At 41.8% G+C, this 23,825-nt stretch overlaps 1 protein-coding gene and 1 long non-coding RNA gene across 3 annotated transcripts in view; both read right to left on the bottom strand.

Annotated features, from left to right (window-relative positions):
* ADIPOQ (adiponectin, C1Q and collagen domain containing) overlaps positions 1-2,228 on the bottom strand; it is a 12,232-nt gene extending 10,004 nt beyond the window's left edge. Inside the window, exon 1 of one of the 2 annotated variants that reach the window (XM_039850712.1) lies at positions 2,096-2,228. The gene's annotated coding sequence lies outside the window, so the exon portion shown is untranslated. Of the gene's footprint in view, positions 1-1,341; positions 1,574-2,095 lie in introns of those variants that run through there. The other variant, XM_039850711.1, reaches the window with a different exon arrangement.
* Positions 2,229-14,626: 12,398 nt separating this feature from the next.
* Positions 14,627-17,253, bottom strand: LOC120592865 (uncharacterized). The gene is made up of 3 exons (XR_005650226.1): positions 17,104-17,253; positions 15,547-15,667; positions 14,627-14,709 (listed from the first exon to the last, which is right to left on the bottom strand). It is a non-coding gene; the product is annotated as an uncharacterized LOC120592865 (long non-coding RNA).
* Between the last annotated feature and the right edge of the window lie 6,572 nt (positions 17,254-23,825).

Here is a 23,825-nt window from a genome sequence, read left to right as displayed (position 1 = left end):
CTCTCACACACACACACACATTCTCAAAGAACTGATAAGGCAGAGCATCCCCCTAACGCATTCTTAGGATCAGTCTCTTTTTACATGAAGGAAAATTCCCAGTTGGAAGCTGCTAGTCTCCAAATCTTCTACCTCCTGACCTCCGCCAAGTGTCTGGAGCCACTGGTATCCTGGATTGACAAGTGGTAAGAGGAAAGTCTGTCCCCACAGCCACCTTACAAAAGGCGTGAAGCAAGTTCTGTGTCTCTCTTTACCACTCCTCAAGAATTAAGGGAGTGTGGCAATGAGGACTGCCGACTAAGCTGCAGGGCTCCCTTTCCACTGCTCCGCTTTAAGAACAAGGCTGACACCCTCATGTTCCTTTGGGAATATTCTGCCAGCATAAAGGGCTCCCCTGCTCCCCAACCTTGTCAAGAGGAGCCGGCCTTATGCCTAATAAAGGAGTCACCAAGAGTGAAGTGGCTACATTCCTTGCAAGGCTTGATCTGAAAACCAGAACCTCCCCAGACAAGGGACCCACATCTTCTGGCACATGAGGACAGGCCCGACCCCTGAAATGCCTCCTACTCTGGGCTCTGTGTCTACAGCTGAAAATAACCAGGATGCCTCAAATACTGTGCTCACCAGGACAAGCAGAATTAGTTTTGGCAAAAGCCAGGCAGATCCAGTGACTTCTGTCAGAAAATGTCTTCTAAAAATAAGATTATTCATAAGTTCCCAGCACATGCCAGACCCTCTGCTCACTTCGTCTCGTTCAAACCACTCAATCACCCTGTGAGATATCTCTACATTTGTGTAGACTGTCCTCCATCTACAGATACCCCCAAGTTGGTAGACAATGACCATGTCTCACTCATGTTTGTATCTCATGAACCAGACCCAATGTCTGGTCCATAGAATCTGCTCAACAATGTTTGCTGAGTTGAATCACGTAGTAGAGCTGGATCCCAAGCTCAGTTTGAGGTCCGAGCTCAGGTTTTTCTCATGCTGCCTCTTCCTGTGCTTTTTTCTTTGAGAAGGAATTGATCCCCTTCTCTTCTTATCTAATTAGATTCTGTTACTGGACCATCCTTTTGACCTCACTGATCCTAACTTTTCCTCTGGGCAGGCACCTTGTCACTGGGCAAAATTCAGGATGCTCTCAGGCATTTTGACCAGAGGAACAGTCCCTTTTCTCTTGGAGCTGTGAGAGCATCGAGGAAGCTGCCTTGGCCAGAGTTTTGCCTGTATCTGTGTCCACTCTGCTACAACAGGAAAGTGAGAGCAAATCCCAGCCAGAGGCCCCACTGCACGGCAGCCACCCCAAACCCGAGTCTGGAACTTTGATCAAATCGCTCTTACCCTCAAGTGTGGAATCGAACCCACAGACTGCAGTCAGGATAGAAGTGAGGAGGAAATGGTCCAGCCTCAGCAACCTGGTACTCAGGGGGGCAGGCAGTCTCCACCTCACAGCTGTGCCTTCCCATTGGCCAATCTGCTAAAGGCCAGAGACCAATGAGCAGGCATTTTGCCCCAAGTAGCTTGCTCCAGGTTTCTACCCCAGGGAACTTGGTGCAACCCAGCTTGGGCTTGGGAGGCCAAGTGGAGCTTCAGTCAAACACTCACATTCCCAGGCCTTGGCCTTTGATTTTTGCTTCCTAGAACAGCAACAGAAGATGGGGCAAGGGTCAAGACCAGAAGCAAGAAAACAAGATATTTCTGCATATGAGGGGGAAACTTCCTCATGTAAAATGAATTGCCCCCTGGTCCAGGAGACCTCCTTCTCCCCATAGATTTTTCCTAATAAGTCAGAGGCACCAATTACCACCATACACTCCTGCTCATTGTGCATGATGAAATGCGAGACTGCGTGGTTCAGTCCCCAGCATTTCAGAAGGGGGAAGAGCCAGAGTGAGCTGCAACAGAGTTAGAAATAGAACGCATTCTCCCGCCAGGACCCCAGATTTGAGAGAGACTTTGTGTGTTAATCCTAAGGTCTGAGGTGAAAGGAAGTTTCTAGGGCAAAGCCAGATTAAGACCTTTAGAGGCCCAAAGTTCCAAAAGATTATAGAGCCCCCACCCCTATAACTCAAATTCAACATAACAGAATACTTACATAAAGATTTTCTGTGTCCGAAATTCCAAATAAGGGTTTGAAAGCGAAAATTTTATGTTTGTGTGAGTTCTCATTTTTGCCAGCACCGTAAGCATGTGCCTAATCCACCTATTAAAGCAGGGGTCCCCAATCCCTGGACCAGGGTCCAGTACCAGTCTGCGGCCTGTTAGGAACCGGGCCGCACAGCCAGAGGTGAGCGGCGGGCAAGCGAGCAAAGCTTCATCTGTGTTTGCAGCCACTCCCCAGTGCTAGCATCACCGCCTCAGCTCCATCTCAGAAGATCAGGCATTAGATTCTCATAGGAGCACCGGGCCCTGCTGCCAAAAAGGTTGGAGACCGCCGTGTTAGAGAACCAAGCTCTGAGATGAAGCAGCCTGGAGAACCAGAGGCTGCAACCCACGTTGGTATTCCTAGAAGGCTCAAGCTTGAGATGACAACATGCATCAAAATGGACTCTTTCTTGCCAAACCCATGTTCTGTTTTTGCAGGGCAGGAACAAAGCTGGTTCTTGCAAGCCATAAATTCTGTTGCATTAAATCATGCCCCCAGCAAGTGTTTAAGGTCCCAGGAACAACTTCTACAAGACATTCAGAAACAGAATGTTTTCAGACAGAGACTGGACAAGTGGCTGCCTGCCCCCAAATACCACCTCCACTGGCCATACAGAGTCTAAAAGTCCACCAGCAAAGTAAAGTTAAAAAGTATGACCTAAGGCCTTGGCCTTCTGCTAATACAGGGAGTCCTTAATTAACATTGTTGAAAGGTTCTGCAACTTTTAAGTGAAGTTACGTAAAACAAAACCATTTTAACAATAGTTTAATTGATATAAACAAGAATTAAGTTCCTATACCATGTCATCAACATTATAACAAAATGTTAAATGAAATAATGTTATTCCAGGACCTGCTGTATGCAAATATTTCTAGACAAATCATATTAGGCAATTAAGACTGGAGTCATGAGGCCCTTTGCAAGGGCCCACTGGCTTAGACAAAGGGACCTGTGAAAAAGAGGGTCTGTATAGTTAATTCAGTAGGTTGAACAAAGGAGAAAACAGAGAAACTGCAGCAAGTCTCAGTTCCATCAGTGTTTCATTTTTATTGTGGCATTTTCTTATTTATTTTTTGGTCTGTGTTACTCTCTGTCTCCTATTACTAGCATGTAAACTTTGAGAGCGAGTGCTTTGCCTGTTCAGTGCTGTGCTCCATAGGCCATAGAATAAGATCTGGTACAAGGAAGACAATAATAAATGTTGATCAATGGATAAGTGAGTGATCACTTTTAATCTTCCCTTAGAGATAACTATGATCGTCTTCCATTTTACAAATAACGTATCTGAAATTCAATGAATTAAACTTGTCCAAGGCACAGATCCAAGATTTGAACCTAGATCAGTCTGACTACAAATCCCATATGCTTTCTAATACCTCTTGTCCTTCACTCCTCCTGATGGACTCTAAGACCCTAAGGTTTAGGCATGCATTTCAGGGTAGCTTTGGGGTTGGCATAAAAAGTATTTTCTGCAAACCTTATGGGAAATTATCTGGCTATTATAGGCTTTAACTATTGCACAAGGTGGAATAACTTGAGCCTTAAAATCACTCCAAGACTGTGCTGGGTCTGGCTGCCAGCCAGTGACATTGTAAAAGCCTGCCATTCTGAAGCCTCAGGGAAATCTGCCATCTACCACAAAGGCCATCGTGTGGAAAGAGGCAATTCTGTGGCAGAATTGCCACTGGTTTGGAGACTGTAATTGAAAAACATCCAGCCAAAAATGCCTTGAGGCTAGTCTTTCTCCCAGGACAAAACTGTTACTACCTAGAATGAAACAATTAAAAACTATGATCATTTCCTCTCAGGTATCATGGCTACAGTTCAATCTCTTTTAGCATGTGAATTGAGATATTGAAATAGCAGTCCACATGCCTAAACCTTCCATATGTATGGTTAAATGTTGCCATATATTTTTCCTTATTGTGATTTAAAAAAATAATAATAATCTTAATTGAATAATAAGCATAATCACTGTTTTGGAAACTATACAGAAGTTTGGAACAAGACAATAAAGTAAGCATACCCTGCAGCCTTCCACTCCATCCCTAAAAATAGCAAGAAAACAAAAAATTCCTTTATCTCTTCCAAAGATTTGGCTACACATTAAGTTCCTACAGGTGGTGGTATTTGGGGGCAGATTTGGCTTCATCCAAGGCAACCTCATGTACTAATTTATGTATCTGTTTTGCCGCTCATGCTTTAGATTAACAGTAACCCACTTCTACTGGCAAGGAGGCCAGTTTAGATAAGCAACCCTAGATTCATATGTGTGAGAGCCTATGTCCTGATACCGAAATACTGTATTAGTCAAGGAATTTGCCACAGAAAAGGCTGGAGAAGCAAAGGGAGGGAGATGATGTTGCCCAGAGATCAGGAAGTGGCTACTTACCGCCCCTTAGCTGTAGCCTATAAACATGCATTCACTGTCTGTACTACTAGAGTATCCACCACTGCAGTGAATAGTAGCTGGGGCCACTGATACTTCCAGGGCACCGCCTAAAACACAATAGTTTCTTCCTTCTTCCTCCTTCAATTTTGCATGATTGTCTCCCATTTGCAGAATCTAACTGGCATTCATCTGGCAAGAAAGTCTAGGATATATCATTTCAAACACCCAGCTTCAGGAATACAAAGGGGATTATAGACTTACTGGATTTCGTTAACCAATGTCACCAAAAAAAAAAAAAAACGATAAATTTTTTAAAATTAAAAAATAAAAAAAATTTTCAAATAAAGGGGATTATAGAAAAGTAGGTATTAGACTATGTACTAACAGACATGATCTGACATAGGCCACCATTTCAACAAATAGAAGAATTTGCACTCAAGGAAACAAAGCTAACAGCAAAAAAGAGGAGCATAATTAAAGAATAAGTATGATTATTATATTTAGTGAGATGATAGGAAATAGCATACATAAAAATGATTAATGAATATTCTGCCACAATGGGAGGTGAAAATAATTTTCTTTAAGTCACCACACTTGTGGTGACTTGTTATGGCAACCTGAGGAGACTCATGCAGAGAAGTAGAGCTAGAGAAACAGTTCTTACATATGGCACCGAAGGCACGGTCATTAAAAAAAATGGTAAATGAGACTTCATCAAAATTAAAACTTTTGCTCTGAGAAAGATCCTATTTAGAGGATGAAAAGGCAAGCTACAGACTGGGAGAAAATATTTGCGAACCATATTTCTAGCAAAAGATTTGTATCTAGATTATACAAAGAACTCTCAAAACTAAACAGTAAAAAAAAAATCCAATTAGACAATAGGCAACAGACAGGAAAGATGCTTCACAAAATATAATATATGGATGGCAAATAAGCACACAAAAATACATTCAACATTATTAGTCATTAGGGAAATGCAAAGTAAAACCTCCAATGAGATATCGCTACACATCTACTAGAATGGCTAAAATTAAAAATAGTAAGCAACAATATAATGGTCGATACATGTCGTTATAGATTTGTCAATAGAATGTACAACACCAAGAGTGAACCTTAATATCAACTTTGGATGCATTTTTTTTTAAAGATAGGGAAAGTAGAGAACACAATTTTTTTTAAATCAAAAAAACATTGAGAATCCTAAATTTGGGAAATGACACAATGAAAATGGATCACTGATTATTCGCCAGTAGTAATGAAAAGTGGTACAGCCAATCTGGAAAAAAAAAAAATTGGCAGTTTCTTAAGTTATTAAACAGCAATCATACTCCTGAGCATTTATTTCCCCAAAATGAGAAGTAGGTCCAAACAAAACCTACACGTAAAAATCTTTATATCCCCGTTCATATATACCTTTGTTCGTTAAATAAATTCCTAGATGTGGAATTGCAAAATCAAGGGGTATGCACATCTTAAATTTTGATAGTTGTTGTAAACTGACTTTCAAAAATACAATAGTAATTTATTCTGCTCCCAACGTGATATGAAAGTACCTATTTCCTTATACCCTTACCAATATTGGATACTGTCAAACCTTTAAATATGTGACATTCTAATAGATTTTCTTAAGTATCTTGTTTTAATTTCTATCTCTTTGATTATATATGAGGATGAGCATCTTTTCATATGTTTATTGGTTATTCTTATTTATTTTCCTGTGTATTGTATATTGTTTCTTTATCCATTTTTCTTGAATTACTTTTATTAATTAATTTTTAAAAGTTTTTTTGTATATCGAGGAAATTAATCCTTTGTTATATGTTTGGAAATTTTATCTTTAACCTTAATAAAATGTTTTATACAAAAATTTTTTGCTTCCTGTTTAGCTTAATTTTTTTTACCATTTTCCTTTGGCTTATGGATTTTGTGTTTTGCCTGAAAGATTCCTCTCATTCCAAAGTTATTCTTCAAAATATGTTTTCTTCTAGAATGTTGATGATTTCTTTTTCTTTTAATTCACTATTTGACCAGCTTTCTATTATAAGAGAGTCACTTCTATCACTTTCATTCCAATAGAGACTGGAAAGAGATTGAAAGGAGAGCGAGTTTTATAGACTAGAAAGAAGAAGTCTTATGTCAGGCTCTGGAGAGTATTCTTTTAGGGTGAGAATTTTTAGTTCTAGTAGGGTAAGATTTCTGTAAGCAAGGGAAGCTTTCTGATTGGTTTAAGTATATTTGGCAGTCTTTGATTGGTCCACTATCTCCTGGTACATAAGTGGGGACTTTCCAGGCTGGGTAGGGTCATGTGTGTTTTCCTGCTTCAACTGAAAGAAAATCTGCTCCTCAGCTTTGGAGTCTTGTTTAAGCAATTCCTCATGCTTTAAAGAATGAGGTAAAATCGAGCTTTGTTTTTTTTCCATATTCCAAGTGAACTCAACACTCATTCTCAAGCATAGTTACCTTTCAGTTATAATTTTAAATGTCTTTTTTATATACTCACTTCAAATTTTCAAATGTATTAGGGTCTATTTCAGGATTCTCTGCTCTGTTCAATGTATATGTTTATTCCTCATCAGGAGTATGCATCCTCTTGGCCAATAAAAGCAGCATGATGCAAAGCTGTGACTATTAAAGTCATATTTGAAAGTTTATCCATTTATAAAGACTGATACTAGAGTAAATGTGTAATTAGGAGACAGTGTTTTATAAAATTTTCTGTCCTTGTACTCTTACATGGAGCCTGGCATATAGGAGAACTCCATATATGTTGGCCAAGTACAAAAATGCTAGTGCAGCAATGAGACCTCTGCACCAGGAGTTGGAAGATCTGGATTCTAGTTCCTGCTTTACTGCAGGTTGGTTGGGTGTCTATGATATGCACTAATGGACTGGTATCTGGGAAATGGACACCATTATTAGGGTCTATAATTTCTACCCATCCTTGAAGCTAGGAGTTACCACATGAAAAGTTTTCACCAACAGAATTTGACAGATGGTGATGTGTGCTACTTCCAGGCTGAATCTTAAAACACTGCATACGTGATCCTTCGATATCTTCTCTACCTGCAATGTAGATATGATTGTGACAGTTTTTTGGAGGGAAGGTTTTTGGTTTGTTTTGCTTTTTTGTAGGACTATATATTTTTTCCAAGTTTATTGAGGAATGACTGACAAATATAGTTGTATATATTTAAAGTATACAATGATTTGATATACATATACATTGTGGAATGATTACCAAGATCAAGATAATTAACACCAACGCTACCTGACATAGTTAACTCTCTCTCTTTCTCTTTTGTAGTGAGAATACTCATGATCTACTCTGAGCAACTTTCAAGTCTACAATACATATTATCAGCTATTGGCCTGTGACCCAGTTTTGACCATACAAAGATAACGTTCTAGAGGATGGTAGAAAAACCAAATGAAACTGGCAATCCTGACTAACTATGTGGAGCAAGGCAGTCTTCCTACCTGCCTTTGACTGTCAAATGAGATAGAAATAAATTTATTGTTTAAATCATTATACTGTTGGGTCTCTTTGTTGCAGCAGCTGACTTATAAACATGGCATGTGGCATTCTACAAAGAAAAGCGTTCTGCAGTCAAAGAGCTTGGGAAATGAAAGAGTTAGTAAAAGTATACGGGTTTCCTTCCTATAAAACTTCTCTGAGCTTGTACAAATGTTTACTTTTCTCCTATATTACAACTTGAGGGAGAAAATTGTTCATCTCTTGTATTCTCTTACTAGTTCTAAAAAACATATCTGGAAAAATGCTGATTTCGATGATTTTTATTTTCTCTAAGTGTTGCTTAATGCACAGGTAGTGTTTGGTATGCATTAAGAACACCATCATATTTTAGAGAATCAAGACTGCCTTTAGTTTAACCACTTCAGTTAGAGCATGCTATTTCTAGGGAACAACAAACAATATTGTAAAGCCATAAAGAATATGAATAATACTCCCAAAAGTTTTAAGAGATTTTGATTTCATTGTTCTGTATTCTTTCTCATTTAAACAAATAGGAAGATGACAAAAGTTTTACCCACATAAGAGTCATCTTTTTTATTTATTTTTTCTTACTCTCAAAGGGCTTTAAAAATATACTACAACCATAATTCATTTAGCAACTATTTCCTGAGTGGCAATTGCATGCAAGACCCTGGAGAAGACACAAGGTTCACTGAGCTGAGTAAAAGGTCAAAGTGGATTATCCTGGAGAACCTGGGGGCAGCGCCTGGGAGCATCAGTAATGATAACTGGTACTGAAATGGCTCCTCTAGTTGCCCTCCTGTGATATGAGGTTTGTGAAGAGGCTCCTTCTGTGAGGCCTGAGAGGTTTGGGCATCATCAAGTGTGGCCATTTTAAAAGATTCAGAAAATGACATCCTTCCTGCTGTGCATGGCTCCTCCATGCCTCTGTGCCTGTCCATAACCAGGATGTCCTTCTCCTTCTCTACCTGGAGAGGATACTTGCTTTGGGAGACCCAGCTCAAAATCATTCTTTCCCTGCCTATATGAGGAACAGTCAGTAGCAGGGCTCTGAGCCCCAATATTGTCACACCGAGTTGTAATGGTCTGTTTCCACATCTGTTGCCCCCAGCTGGACTGAGAGCTTCTCATTCATCTTCATACTTCCCTGGTGCCAGCATCTTCCATATGACAGGGATGCTCAGGAAATGGATGTTGAACGAAATGAGTAGATAAATATATAAATAAATAAATGTTCTTAGGGCAAAAATGGAACCGTGTGGGTTGGAAAATAATCCAGTAGAAGGAAATAAGATTTCCTACAGATTTGAGAACTTTATTATGTTGTGCAAATAATAACTATAATATTCTACCAATTTGAAATATGCCCTATCTCCCAAGAAAAATTTTATTTTTTTCATTTGGACAGGGGGTGCACAAGGAGAGGGTAGCTCCACAGCATAGCTTAACAGTAATAGAGAGTCTGGCTTCATTTTTGATGTTTGACCACTGAAAACTTTCAACTCCACTCCTCTCTCCCCCTTTTGCCCCACATGTAGGCAAGCTAATATGAAAGCATGTACACTCCTTCCCTTGGTGCCAGAGAGGAAGTTCAAACCACCCAAATCCCAGCCTGTGCATGGAAACCCCAGTCTGGCCCCACCTTAACCACAATAAAAATCAAAGCCACTCACCACTCCTTTCACTGAAGCCATTTCAGACCAGCTTGGGTGCCAGCTCTGCCCTCCTCACAAGGCCTCATCATGTGAGTAGTAGACCTTTTCATATCCTCTTGATTCATGTACGGTATCATCATCGTTCTGGACATCAGAATCAGTTTTTGCGGGGTGGGCAATGGGGTGATGTAGTTATTGGCCCTGCCCTCCACAGGGCAACCACGAGAAATTGACATTCTGAAAACTTTTGAAATACACTCTGTATCTATCAAGAAAGATACTTTGTTGTTAGGAAAGAGAGTGGGAAAAAGTGGCCCCACAACATAACCTTCTGAAATTTTTCAAGGAAAACTCTGTTGGATGACTGTGCCAAGGAACCCCTCCCTGATCCCCTTCTTGTCCCTTAGTATCTGCCCTTTGTTGGACATTCAAAGAGCTTCTTTATGAACAATGTAAGACACATTATTGTTGCTTTCTTGAATCTAAAGTGATTTTCTTGAGTCTCATGGGAACACTTTTCTCAAGTGTTTGTTGACCCACTCCACTCAAGAAATAAATCAGGGGACTGAAGACTCATCCAAATCCAGTGAAAAGTTAAAATCTAATCACCCGAACTATATCCAAAACTAACTCTAAAACTAATAACTCCAGAGCCCAACATGTTGAGTATTAGCTGTGATTTCTCAGCTTCCAGCCCACTATTCTGTTCTCTGCTTTGTGGTACATGGCCATCACCTCCTTTGCCAGCTATTCTCTGTCAGGACAGACTGTCCAGAGGCTGGAGGAGGGGAGAGAGATACACACTTCTTCCTGTGCACCTGGATTCCCATGAGCATTCCCCTAGCAATAGGTCCTCATCCTGAGAGGACAGTTGGTTCCAGTAGTTGCAGTCTGCCATTTTCCCAACACTTACATAACCAGTCTCATCACACCCCTTCAGAGACACTAGGACCAGTTGGTAGCACCTCCTCCTCAGAGTTCTGCATCCAGCTCCTGGGGCACCTGTCGCCATCAGACAGCACCTCCTCCTCAGAGGGCTAACCCCAGCCATGTGGGGCCATCTCCAACCGGTTTGTTCCCTCAGCCCATGGGCTGGTAGCTGCTTCTTGCAGTTAAAATCTCCATGATACTCCAATATCTTTTTTTTCTTTTTGCCTTTTTAGTTCTCCAATAGCTGAGTAACAATATTTTGTATGACAGTCTTTCCATTTAAATAACCAGTATGGTGTCTTTATCAGTGATTGGACCCTAATACTAAATCTAAAACTAAGCAAATTTAAAAATAAATAAATTCTAAAATTAAATTAGTAAAAATGAAGAACAGAAAAAAATTAAAAGGAAATAAAATAACTGATAATGAATAGCTCTGACGATAACTCAAAACTGACAAAAATCTCAGAAAATAAAAAACTCAAAAATTAAGTCTGAAAAAAATTCAAAAAATAACTAAAAACTAAGTAATTAAAAAACTAAATAAAAGTATATAGCTTAAAACTATAACTAAAAAAAACACTGATAACTCAAAATTAAATGACTCAAAAGTTAAATAACAACAAAAAATAGACAAAAATAAAACTAAAAATAACGCAAAATTACAATAACTAAAAGGAGTAACTGAGCTAGCACGGGGATAACAAGAGGGACTTTATTTAAAAACCAGACTCCATCCTGTCTATAAGGTCAAGAATACAAAAGGAAAAAATAAGACACTGATTAACTGCCTGCTACGCACATTCTAAATGTATACAACTAATAAGGGAAGAGAACACAATGCAATCAGCAGACCTTGTAAAAATAACCAACACGTCCCAATTCTCATGAAGATAATCATTGTTCATAAGAAAAATCAGAGATTGTGAAACTCCTGCGTAAGTTTGTTTTTACAGAACCTGAAAGAAAATCGTGTCATGAGCCAAGACTGAGCAGACATCTGCTGACCATGAGGTGGAGACATTGTTTGCTGACCACAGCAGTAAGGAGGATGGGACAGTCCACCGGCTTCCTCTCCCTAACCGCCCCCTCCCGCCCCAAATAGTCTACAAAAACCCCTCACGCAATTCTATGGGGAGCCAGCCAGCTCTTCTTGCTGGTTCCCTGGTGCACTAGCTCTCTAAATAAAAATTTGCTTATCAAACTTCATATCCGGTACAGTGTTCATTTCTGTGACATTGGGACCTAAGAACCCGGCATTAGTCGGACTCAAAACATTACTAAAAATAATTCAGACACTAAGCCTAAAAATAATTTATTTAATTTGAAATTCTAAAAACTATTTAATTCAAAAATAACTAAAGTAACTGAAAATGAACTTTAAAAAAGTAATTGAAAATAAACAAAACTACAAAATTAAATAACTGGAACACTGGCTAAGCAAATTAAAATACCTAATAAAAATAAAAAGTAAATAAAAGTTAACACTAAAACAAATCTAAACGTAAATCTCTCAGAAAAGGGGGGAACCAATCCTCTTTGAAACCAAACTGGCTTGGCACTCAGTGACTCGCGCTTCACGAGAGTCCCTAGACCTTGGATTTTGACCCCTGTCGGAAGGCAGCCGCGGGAGACTGACTCGGCGTCTTCCCGACTGGGCTGAGCCCTTGGGGGCGTGGCCTCCGCCGGCGTCCGCTCCCGAGTAGGGGCGCTCGCGCAGGCGCGTGTGGAGCAGCGACGAGCTTCGCGAGCCCGTACGCAGAGGGATGCGCTGGGCTGGATGGACGTGGACAGCTCCAGAGTCTCCTGGAATGCGGCGTTGGCACTCCCTGCCAGGAAGGCAGGTCCGCAGGTCCCAAAGCCCCTTTGCTGCTCTCCGCTTAAAGGTGTACACGGCCTTGGGGCCCACAGCAGCCTCTCCCCGGAATGAGGACAGCCTGGTGCGGCTGGGCTGAGCTGAGGGCCGCGGTTGTCTGGGAGTGTCTCTTCTCTGGGGGTGGGTGTCCTTGGACACCCCACTCTCTCCCGCACTGCTTTTGCGGGGAAACTAGTGGTCTCCCTCGTAGGGGCGAGCGAGCCAGTGAAACACCCGCCTCACTCCCTCCACGCTAAAAGTCTCAGTTTTGTCTGTTGCCCTGAAATTCCAAGAAGAAAATCAGAGAAGCATTGGCTAACAACTTCGCTTACTTTCCCTTTTCTTTTTTTTCCTCCTGACTTTTCCTCTTTCACACTCACGTGTCCTTCTAATCACCTTCTTTTCCTCCCTGGATGAAAAGAGTGTCTGGAACAGACTTGGAGGAACAGGTTTCATAACTGTTGTAATTGTCGTCCAAACTGGAAAAGTCCCGAGAGCTGGAAGGGAGGGGACAGTGATGCACCCTCAGAGTTAGTAGTGCTGGGGTACCCGGCCAGGCCCACATGGCGATTCTCGCTGTCAGGGCAGGGCCCACCCCAGCTCTCCCACGGGGCCACTCAGGGGCCCAGTAGGAGCCCCTCATTATGGCCAGAAACCAGCGCATTGACAAGGAGACGGTGATGTAGGCCATGCTGGGCTTGCAGGATCTGAGCCACTTTGAAGATGCAGTGACCTCAGCTTCCTGGACTGGGCCTTGTCCCTATGGGTGAGAATCATAAGGAAGGAGAGAGGGGTGCAGAGAGGAAGAGGAGGCAGGAGAAGCTGATGAACAGGAATGAGGGAGAATTTGAAAGGGGTAAGAAGGAAATAAATTACACTCAGAGAGCTGCCTTCCTTCTCCATATCTTCTGCCCCTTCACAGTCCTCAAAGGTTTCCATGGAGATAAACTCCCTACTGGAGCAGCCTTGGGGAAAGAGCATGTGGGCTCACTGAGTGGGTAGAGAGGTGGGAAGAGGGGCCCTGCTGCCAATGACAGAGTGTCCCCAGGAACCCATTCTCCCCATCTCTGATGCCTATTCTCCCATGACTGGACTGGTTCACCTGGATGATGAGGGGCTGGCTGGGTCTGTGGTCTCCTGGTTCTCTTTTTCAGCACTGAAATTCCGTCACTGACTGAGAAGACATGTCCACATGATATTCATAGCAGCTTCCTCCTATCCTCCAAGAAAAACAAAACAAAACAAAACACTGTCTTTTTGTACTGGATGACCTTCTGGCCTTCACTCCTTCCTCCCCAGCTCCTTCCTGCCCTCTTCTCTTTCTTGCCTTCATTTCTCTCCCCTGATTGCTGTTCATTTCCCTTCTCCTTGGCAGCCTCTGCCAAATGTCAGAAGGATGAGTACATCCTGCCTCTCTCTCCAGTGAATGGATTAATTAACCAATCAGTCATGCCACCCCACTCCTGTTATGTGCTGAGACTGTTCGACCCTGTGGGGAACTACAGCCCTTACAAATACTCAGGCTGCTCTGTGCCTGTAGGGATGTCAGGGCAACTGTGTAAGGGCCTTAGCCCCACTTTACAGGTGAGGAAATGGAGATGAGAGAGGACTCATTACTTGGCCAAGTTCCCTTGGCCTGTAAGCACTGCAGCAGCTGGAAATTGTGTTATTTCATTTTTTAAAAAAATGCTCGTCCAGACCCACTGAACTGATTTTCTGACCTACTAATAAATTAAAACCCACATGTGGAAAAGCATCGTTTTAAGGCAAGGCAGAGAGAGAAAAAAGAAAGAGAAACAAAGGGAAATGGTAGGGACATGGGAAAGGAAGAACATATAAAGAAGTTGAGGACAGAGTAGAGAAAGGTGTTTTGTGGGAGATGGTGTGAGGTCACGCAGATGCCTGCCATGATGTCCTTTCAAGGGCATCTGCTCTCTAACAACACATCCTACTCTGTGTGTGCCCTTGGCACTATTTTTTACATTGGACTCTGGGCTACTTGGCAGCAGGAACAAAATCTTTTGCATCTCTGTAATCCCCACAGCTCCTAGCAGAGGAATTCTTAGAATCAGGCAAAACCTTAAAAAACGTCTTAGTCAAAGCATTTCATTTTCCAGGGGAAAGAAACTGACTCAAAAGGATCAGCCAGCCAGTCAATGTTTGTTCACCTCAATCAGGCCCTGGGTACAGCAAGGATTTGCTCATGACATGTCACCAGCATCAGTTTTTCACCTAAAAGTGAAGATAACAGTATGTATTTTAGAGATATAGTGGTAACATTAGCATTATATATACCTGGCACATCATAGAAGCTCAATAAATAGTAACTGTTATTAATATTGTTAGTTGTAGCAAGAGTAAAAAGTAGTCTCATAAGAGCACTAGCCACTTCAGGTATGCTGCTATCACTAGCATTTTGGGGAGATTTGGCTGCCAATGTCTTTATCCTAGACAAATGAAAAGTCTCATAGACACGTAGGGAAAAGACTTCAAAAATAAAAACAGAGAAAAGACGTACATACATACACCAACAAAAAACTAATTCAAGCACACATGCCTTAATGAATATTCATCTTGGCTATATCAACATTTTAAGTTGGTGTAGATTTTTGACAAATGAGTGGAACGATTTTATTTCCTCACTGATTTTGGGAAAGACATACCCCAAAGGCTCTAGGCTACTCCTAGTCTATGTACCAAAATAAATGCAAAGAGTGGTATATGGAGATGAACAATATAAATGGAGAAGGTGAGCCAAAAACATTAATGATGGTAAGAACTCGAAAGCATTCTTTCTTCTTTCCACAGACGGTCTTCGAAACTCATAGTTTGTAAATATAAATGCTTTAGGGAACTAAAGGTTTTAGGGAACTAGTTTTAATGTTTAATGTTTAGAATATTGGGTTATTGTTTTGTTTTATAAAAGTCAAATCAATCTATTAATAAGTGACCTCAGTAAAGAGTTTAAATTATACTAACCAGAAAACACTTTTTTGGCAAATTACAGATGTTGACAACAAAATCCTAAAATCAATTATTTTGCTCTAAATTTCCCTTTTCCTTTCTTACCCACTAGATGGCAGAATGAAACCACTCTGGATCCTGCTAGTTCAGAGGCAGCTCTTCCTGCACAGATTTTCAATGTTCAAAGTCTATTTTTGTTTTGATCCTTTCCAGATTTTTCTCTCATCTAATGGAAAAGAAAGGTAAATATTGTATATGCAATTTTAGGACAATTTCTAGCATATAAACAAGGTCATTTTGACAAGGGAGTCAGAGCTACCTTAAAGAAGCCTCTGGGCCTGGGCCCGGATCTTTCTCCTTTTCCTTTGGAGGATCGTTGGACAGTACCACTGTGCTAACATGAGTGAAAGTACATGAGCCAGGCTCTGTGCTAGGTGCTCCAGCTCATCAAAACTTCACAGGGAGACTATGTTAAAAACGTCACTTCCATTTTATAAAATATCAGATTTAGAATTTAAGGCACATCGAGGGTAAGTAATTTGTCCTAAGAGACACAGCTGGGTGTGGGTCTGGATCTCTAGTTGCTCAAGCACTTGCACTTAATCACTCCTTCAAGCACACATGCCTTAATGAATATTCATCTTGGCTATACAGCCACCTAAATGACTGCTATCTGGTGGGCATTAAACCACAGGGCTAATTTCTGCCTAATCTGCCCCACTAGCAACCCAGATCCCAGAAAAGAAGGATTTCTGGACTAGTCTAGGCTACTGGGCTGGATCAGGACCTCTTGCAACGTTTTACTCTGTGAATCAGTGTTTAAATTTGTGCATTTAGACGAGTATATCTCTGAAGTGCATATTTCCTTTTCAAACCAGTGTAGGGCCAAATGGAATCAGTTACTAATAATCACTGAGAAAGAATTAGTATCTTTCTTATAAAAATAAAAAATACCTTAAAGTAAGCTAAGAAAATCATTAGTCATCATGAACTCTCAAAATACTTAATTTTTTAAAAGAAAAAAAAATAGTATTAACCAAGCTAGCAAGTTTGGTTAACCAAGTTTGCATGCTTCACACAGAAACTTGTTTCAGGCTGAAAGAAAAAAAAATCAGCACTCAAATTGAAGCCAATTTTAATTTATTTTACACAGCCATACACACACGCTTGAGTAAACAAGTGTTAAAGGAATAAGGCCACCACATACCTAAAACAGGATAACCATGTACTTAAAGGTATATAAATGTATATGTTTGATCTTTTTTCCTCTCATGCATTTAGAAAACATTATTGTAGTTCTGGCTCACTTGGCCTTGGCATTCTCTCCCACTTTTCTGCCCGTCGTCCTAGCTCTATTAATACTGAGTTAAGTAAATCAACATGCCCACCATCCTCCACTCATTCACAAGTGTACCAAAAGAGAATAGAAATGAGCCCAAACTATATAAGTTGGTGGGGAAAACTTATACATCCCTGGGACATCAGTCAGTGGGACAAACTCATTCAATTACTAGTCTAGAAACACATTTACATCCCTCTACATCTTTTGTTCAGGTGTCCCATCTATGAGAATAATACCAGGTCTCAACCTCCAGTGGCTCCCCACTGCCCACACCAGTGTACAAACCAAACTCCCCAGCATAATACATGCTTGAGGCTTACCTCTCCTCTCAGTCTCATTTCCTTCCACTCTATCTATGAAATTCTCAAGCAAGGCTCCAAATCATCACTGGACATGCTCACTTAGAGGCACTTGAGTGGCTTGCAAAGGTTCCTGGATCCACCCTTTATCACCCATGTGACCGGCATGAGCTGCCCAGTTGCTAGGATGGGGCTGTAGCCTTCATTTTCCAGCCTCGTGCTCCGGCCATCTGCCAGGGCTAGGATTTGCCTTGTGTCCCATGCACTGCACTGCACTGTCCCTACAAAGCTGCCTGCCACCAGAGCCCTTCCCAGTGAGCCTGGTCTTTCCTCCAGTCTCCCTAGGCCTCCTGGTCACAGGTAGTCAGGCCACAAATGAAGAGGTTGTCCCAAACCAAAGCATTGACTTGTCATGCTGCTGTGTCTCAACCTGCCCGTCTTATCTAGTTATACTGTATCAGGTTACATTGTATCTTCCCTACCTAGGTTACACTGTATCTTCCCTGCCCAAGCCTTATCTGGCTCTGTAACTCCTTCTAGGCACAAGACCCCTTCTGCCTGGCTATCTTTAGAGGTCCTGTCTCTACATCCCTCAGCAGCTGCCAGTGTCCTTCCTGTCACCTTAGAGGTGGCTGGGGTCTCTGTATGCCTTGCCAGAGTGCACAGTTATTATGCCCAGCAACCTCCAGTTAAAGGTACTGTGGGGGGTGTAGGAATGAACTAAGGTGATAAATGTCATGTGCGTCAGAGCTTTAAAAAGTGCTAGACAGACATAAAGTCCTGGTATTCCTGATCTTGGAACTTTAGAAATCTCCCTCCCCTGTTGCCTGATTCCCCTGAGTCTGTGTTCTGCCCCTGGAGTCTCATCTTCTCTCAGGGACCAGCCCAAGGCCCCCACTCCTGCTCATTCACACAGGGAACTGTGGGCCCCTCTGAATTCCTAGAGCCCTCGCAGTTGGCATCACTCATGGTGACATTTTATCAGACCCTCTCAGTGAGCCAAGCTCAGGAGACCTGGTTCTGCTGCCGAAAAGCTGTGTGAAATTGACCCTCTTTTTGCTCCTCTGGAAAAGGCTGGGACCACACATCTGGGCCTGTCTTTCAGTTCTGAGGTTTTATGTGTGTAGACTTTTTCCCCTTATCTCAACTCTATGTTTTTAACTCCCATTACAATTTAGAACATAATGCTGGCTCACAGGGACCCTATAAATAAATGTGTTTCTAGACTAGTAACTGAATGAGTTTGTCCCACTGATAACCATAGTAAAGTAATTTTTCAATCTAGACACTTCTAACTTTATATTTTCTTTCTCCATCTCATAACAACTGGATTATTTTCTGGGAGAAAATTAGTTAGAATATTGAATTGTAGTAAAAGACACTGATGAAACCTCCATATTCCACAAATGCAGATTCCCGGGCAACAAACTGAGAGATTCTGATTCAATAGGGCAAGGCCTGGAAATCTGCACTTGTGACAAGTCTTTCAAGTGATTCTGAAGCTATGGCCCCAAATCATCCTTTGAGAAACATTACTCTGGGGATTAAGCATTTTTAGGACAATCTGGAAAGTACAGATTTGTTTCTGAGGACATGTTTTCTTTCTTTGTGGGGAAAAGATTGGTTGGTTTCCTTGAGAGACGGTACCTTGAGGGGTACCTTGAGTGCTATCACTAGTCTCCGCATATAGCAGGTTAGACTTTCAGCGGTTAGTAGCTAGGACAGACCATGCCGTTGGACTCATACATAGCCTCCATCTCTGCCACCACAGTTACTATGTTCATGACCTTATTGTGCCAACACTAGAGGGGCTGAGGGAGGGCCCAGCTGAGGACAACTGGAAAAGTCATTCCATTTGACTGGTTGATTAGTTCTTTTGCATAGGAGATGCTCTCCATTGGGTTTTAACATATCTTACAAAGATGTTCCCAGTGCATGCTCACTGCCTGGTCCACTTGCCACATGCCTCTTCCCCAAACACCTTCATCCCCGATCTTCCCCTCTTTTTCCTTACAAGTCCCTGACCAATCTACCAAGCTATTCACCACTACCCATGAGTCTTTGTGCATCCTTGCCCCAGACCACTCCTCTCTTATCACAAAATGGATGACTAGCTGCATCATTAGACAGATGTGGCCCTTAGAAGGATACTCCCTCCCTGCAGTACCTGATGGCCACCCTCAAATGAGGCTGCATTCCAGTAGCTGTCCATTTATGTCTTGCACCCACGTGCCAACTGACTTGTTCATGAACTAAGCTTAGCCTTTTCCTCCTCTGTCAGCTAGCATGGAAACCCTCCATGCAATATGTGGCAGGCAGACTCTAGGGTAGCCCCCATGATCCCTGCCTCCAAGCGTTCAGTCTTTGGCAATCCCCTCCCCTGCTTCAGTGTGGGCAAGTCCTGTAACATGTTTCTGATCGATGGAACATGGCAGAGGTGATAGGATGTACATGGACATGTGTATGTGGTACATTACATAAGATTGTAATGCCTATCTGGCAGGGATACTCCCTGTGACTTGTTTCCTTTGAAGAAGCAAGTGGCCGTGTTGTGAGCTGCCATATGGAAAGGGACATGTGACAAGGAGCTGAAGGGGACCTCTAGCCAACAGCCAACAAGAAACTAAACCCCTGAATACGGCGGTCTATAATGAACTGGATTCTGACTCTAACCACATGAAGCTGGAAGTGAATCTGTCCCCAGTTGATCCTCAGATAATATCACAGCCCCAGTTGATACCTTGTTTGCAGCTTTGTGAAAACCTGAAGAAGGGGACTCAGCTAACTCATGCCCTACATTCTGACCCATAATAACTGTGAAATAATAAATATGTGTTGTTTTAAGCTGGTAAACTTGTGGTGATATTGTTATGCAGCAATAGAAAACTAATAGTCATAAATGTAAGCAGAGAGAGAGGCATTGGTACAAAGTGGTAGATGACATGTGAGCCTGCTCCACCTGCTCCACCTCTTTCTTGAATTCTCTGGCCTTGAGCATAATTGTTGCCAGACTTACCACTTTTGTTTTATGATGAAATGCTGCTGGTTCCTCCCAACCTTAAGGCTCGGTGAATTTGACAGAGCCTAGCTCCTGATAGACAGATCCAGACACTTGGTCACTTAATGCCCCCTGGTTAGGTGCTCAATCTCTACCATGGCCCAGCAGCACATTACGATCTCTTTTCCAAATAATTCTCTGCTGCAGATGGCATAGATCTGCATCAGGCCCCTAGGGGTTTGTGTTGTGATGCTGCTTTTCTCCACATGGCATCTTTTCTCACCACCGATAACTCGAATACCATAGAGTCTGCCCGGTTGTACAGTTCACTGGTTGTATTGCCCAAGCATCCGGGCCACTTGCACTTCTACCTGGATTAGCTACAGAACCCTTCCCTGCTGGCAGTTTTCCCTGTCACTAAGTAAATGAGAACAATATTTCTAAATATAGAATATTCCTCCCCCAGAATCCAAAAGGCCTTCCAGGCACTGTGCTTTGTTGCGGGAGATATGAAATAATAATTTGTGATAATAATTTGTCCCAATTTGGTGGGGATGGGAGGATATGTCTTAGCTTGCCCTAAACCACTGGACTGCTAAAAACTTCACTGATGTAGTAATCCTCATTTAGCATTTAACATCTTCATTTAGCATTTTTTCTGCTTTCTGAAATGCATGTGTCTTACCCAGTTCTCCGATGTATTTGCCACTTTTGCTTATCTAATCACTAACGTAGTGGATCATGTGATTATCTGCAGAATGTCTAGATGGTCCAGGTCTTTAAGACTATGTTATGGTAGACAGTAGATTTAACATAGTTCAACGCTGAATGTATACTGTGTCCTGTCCTGTGTGAATGTGAATTGCTCTGGTCCTCCTTCCTAATGAGGATGGAAAAGAATACATCTATCAGATTGATGGCCAGATATTATGTATCCAGGGCCATTTTAATCTGATCTAGCAAAGATACCATATCTGGTTCACAGCTGCAGTGGGGAGGCTACTACTTATCCTCCAGGGTACATCTAGTTTTTGTTGGAGCCACACGGAGGAATGGAATAGGCATATTATGAGGACCACCATTCCTGCCTACTTCAGGTATTTAAGGGTGGCACTAATATTTGCCATATTAGTGCTGGTATTGTTTCTGATTTACCATTTTGGCTGTCGAAGGTACAATGGTTTTACAAGCTTCTACTTGACTTTCTCCAATGTGATAGCCCTTGTCCCACAGGCCAAGGAACCAGTGTGGATTCTGTAAATACCTAAGTATGGTCATTCCAACTATTCTTTTGGGAACCAGGAAAATAACCAGCAGATGAGCTGTGGAGCCAGTGGACCTACCACAAGCTAGACCTGGGGCAGAACTCCATTTATAAATTTAAAATATATATATATATATATTTTTTAAAAAGAACTCCATTTATTCCCTGACCCCTTATCCACTCACTCCAACAGGTGGAGTGCTTTGGGTCCCTGGATATCTCAACTCAGACCTTGAATTCAATAGACATTGAAAGGTTTTGTAGTTCTCTTTCCCTCAACGTATAGTTATATGAGTAAATGGCTTTGGGAAAGACTGAGGAAGTCATTACTTTATACTTTTGCATTGATGTTTGCAGGGTCCTTTTTCATGAGGACCTAGCTTTTCCATTAGTCAATGAGATTTGCATTTGAGAATTGGCTCAGGTCTGGAAACTTAAAAAGTGATCATGACTTTATTATTGTGGCTCCAGTAAGCCTCCTGATTATTCATATTTGATTTATTTTGGTTGCATAGATTGAGAAGTATACTTCTTTTGTGCCCATCTATTATGTCCCTCAGGATACTGTGCTATATTAACCACCTCTCCAGCTCTCTGTGAGTCAGATCTCCCTGACTGCCTCTGACCTTGCTACTCATGATGACAGTTGTACCTAGTTGCATTTGAGAGTTAAGCATTGCTATCTGGCCTGTATTATTTGGAATTCTATTGTCCCCATTGCTATCAGAAAACCCTGTTCTGTCCCAGCATCTCCCAACGGCAACCTTGGCTTACAGACGACAACCCACCACTGAGCTTCTTAACAATGCTGGAGACTCCTCGTCAGCACATTCCTTATCACTTTGGATAAGAACGGTGTATCCCAAGAACAGTCAGATAATGATTTTTTGGCCTTACGCAGCATATCCCACTTCTCTGAGTCTTTTGATTTCTTCCCCCACTGTTTGCCACCATAGTTCTGGCATTTTTGCTTTACTTAATGTGGGCCATTGCTTCTTCCAAGCTTCCAAGGGCCAACCAAATACTATCACCTGGGATCTGTGGCAAGCTATTAAACCCTGTCATAGGTTTAGTCTCCTTTTTTCAACTTTATATTCTGTCTCCCTCCATCGAACGCAGTCCCATATATGCTCTTCTGAGAGTTCATGTGGCCCAGTTCTGCAGCTCCTTTAGCATATAGTCCTTTTATACCTTTAGCCAGCCGAGTATTTCCTCTGCTGGGCTGTATTGTGACTTCATCCCAGCTATTGCTCTGCTGGTCGGGAGTGAAGAATGGGTTAAAGGATAAGGGGAGCTGTGTATTATCTTGGAAGCCAAAAACATCTATATCATCAAGCTTATGCATACATCTCCCAAGAGAAGAGCATCAGTCTTTAAAAGAATAGATTACTTTTGTAGATCAAAAGCATTCAGAGAAATATGGAAATTTAAGGTTTTCAAATGCACTGACCCAAATGACCCCATTTTGTCCCAGTATCCCTTTTTTTTCTCAATCAGGTCCCTGACCTTGGCATAGCAGACTTGGGGTTAAAAATTTAACCTTCTCTGGAACTCTGCTACTTATATAACTTAGTTTTGGAGTCTGGCCCACAGATTTTTTTGCCCTCTGGGTACAGAATATGCAAATTACTTTACCTGCTGCCGAACAGACCCTCTGGCTTTCACAATTGATCTGATATAGGCAATTAATCATCCTCAGTCTTTCACTGTCTTTCTTGAATAATGTTTTTCATTCTGAATTCATGAGCACTCCTTCCCCTCCCCAAAATGGCGAATTCCAAAGTTCTTATAATAACTATTTTCTAAACCCAGAGATATTTCATCTGTTGGTGCACTCCCTTCCATAGGCATCCCATTCCAGTTTGCCACTGGTGAAAATTTTAACAATTGTCATAGCATTCCAGGGGCTCTCAGTGCTCCACTACCACCAGTGATGGGGTTCCCATTACCAGCAAGCTGGCTGGTGACACAACTTCAGAATTTAATTTTAGAGTCTTTTTCCAGGACCATTTCTTGTACCAACTCTCATTGGTTGATTCTTTAGGGAACGCATTTTAAGATTTGCATGCAGGTTTTTCATTGGGCGGTACTCTCAGAACCAACATCTGAGAGGGATCAGGGAAGCAGGATTGGGCAGCTGTTGTACTATAATGCAACTGCAACAGAGATTTAGAGCCCATAAGGCTTGTACCCTGGTAGAGTTAAACATTATCAATCTTTTAACTTTTATTGAGCATCTGCACCGCCAGATTTCTGGGCAGGGCTCTGGGATTAGAAGACGATCAACCATAGCTCCATGGTAAGGTTCTCCCTCTCACCAAAAGGCAGACACTAATAGAGGTATAAGCTATACATACACTCGAAAGTAAAGGAATCTTCTTCAGACGTCTCTGCTCTTAAAACACGTACGGTTTGCTCCGTGACGACAAAGCCAGAGAGAGATCAGGGACCCTCAGGGTGCCCTCTTCTGGCAAAAGGTTG

This window comes from Pteropus medius, unplaced genomic scaffold, assembly GCF_902729225.1.
Source record: "Pteropus medius unplaced genomic scaffold, Ma_sr-lr_union100, whole genome shotgun sequence".
NCBI lineage: Eukaryota > Metazoa > Chordata > Mammalia > Chiroptera > Pteropodidae > Pteropus > Pteropus medius.
The sequence above is the reverse complement of the archived record's forward strand: the minus strand, read 5'-3'. Positions and strand labels throughout refer to the sequence as shown.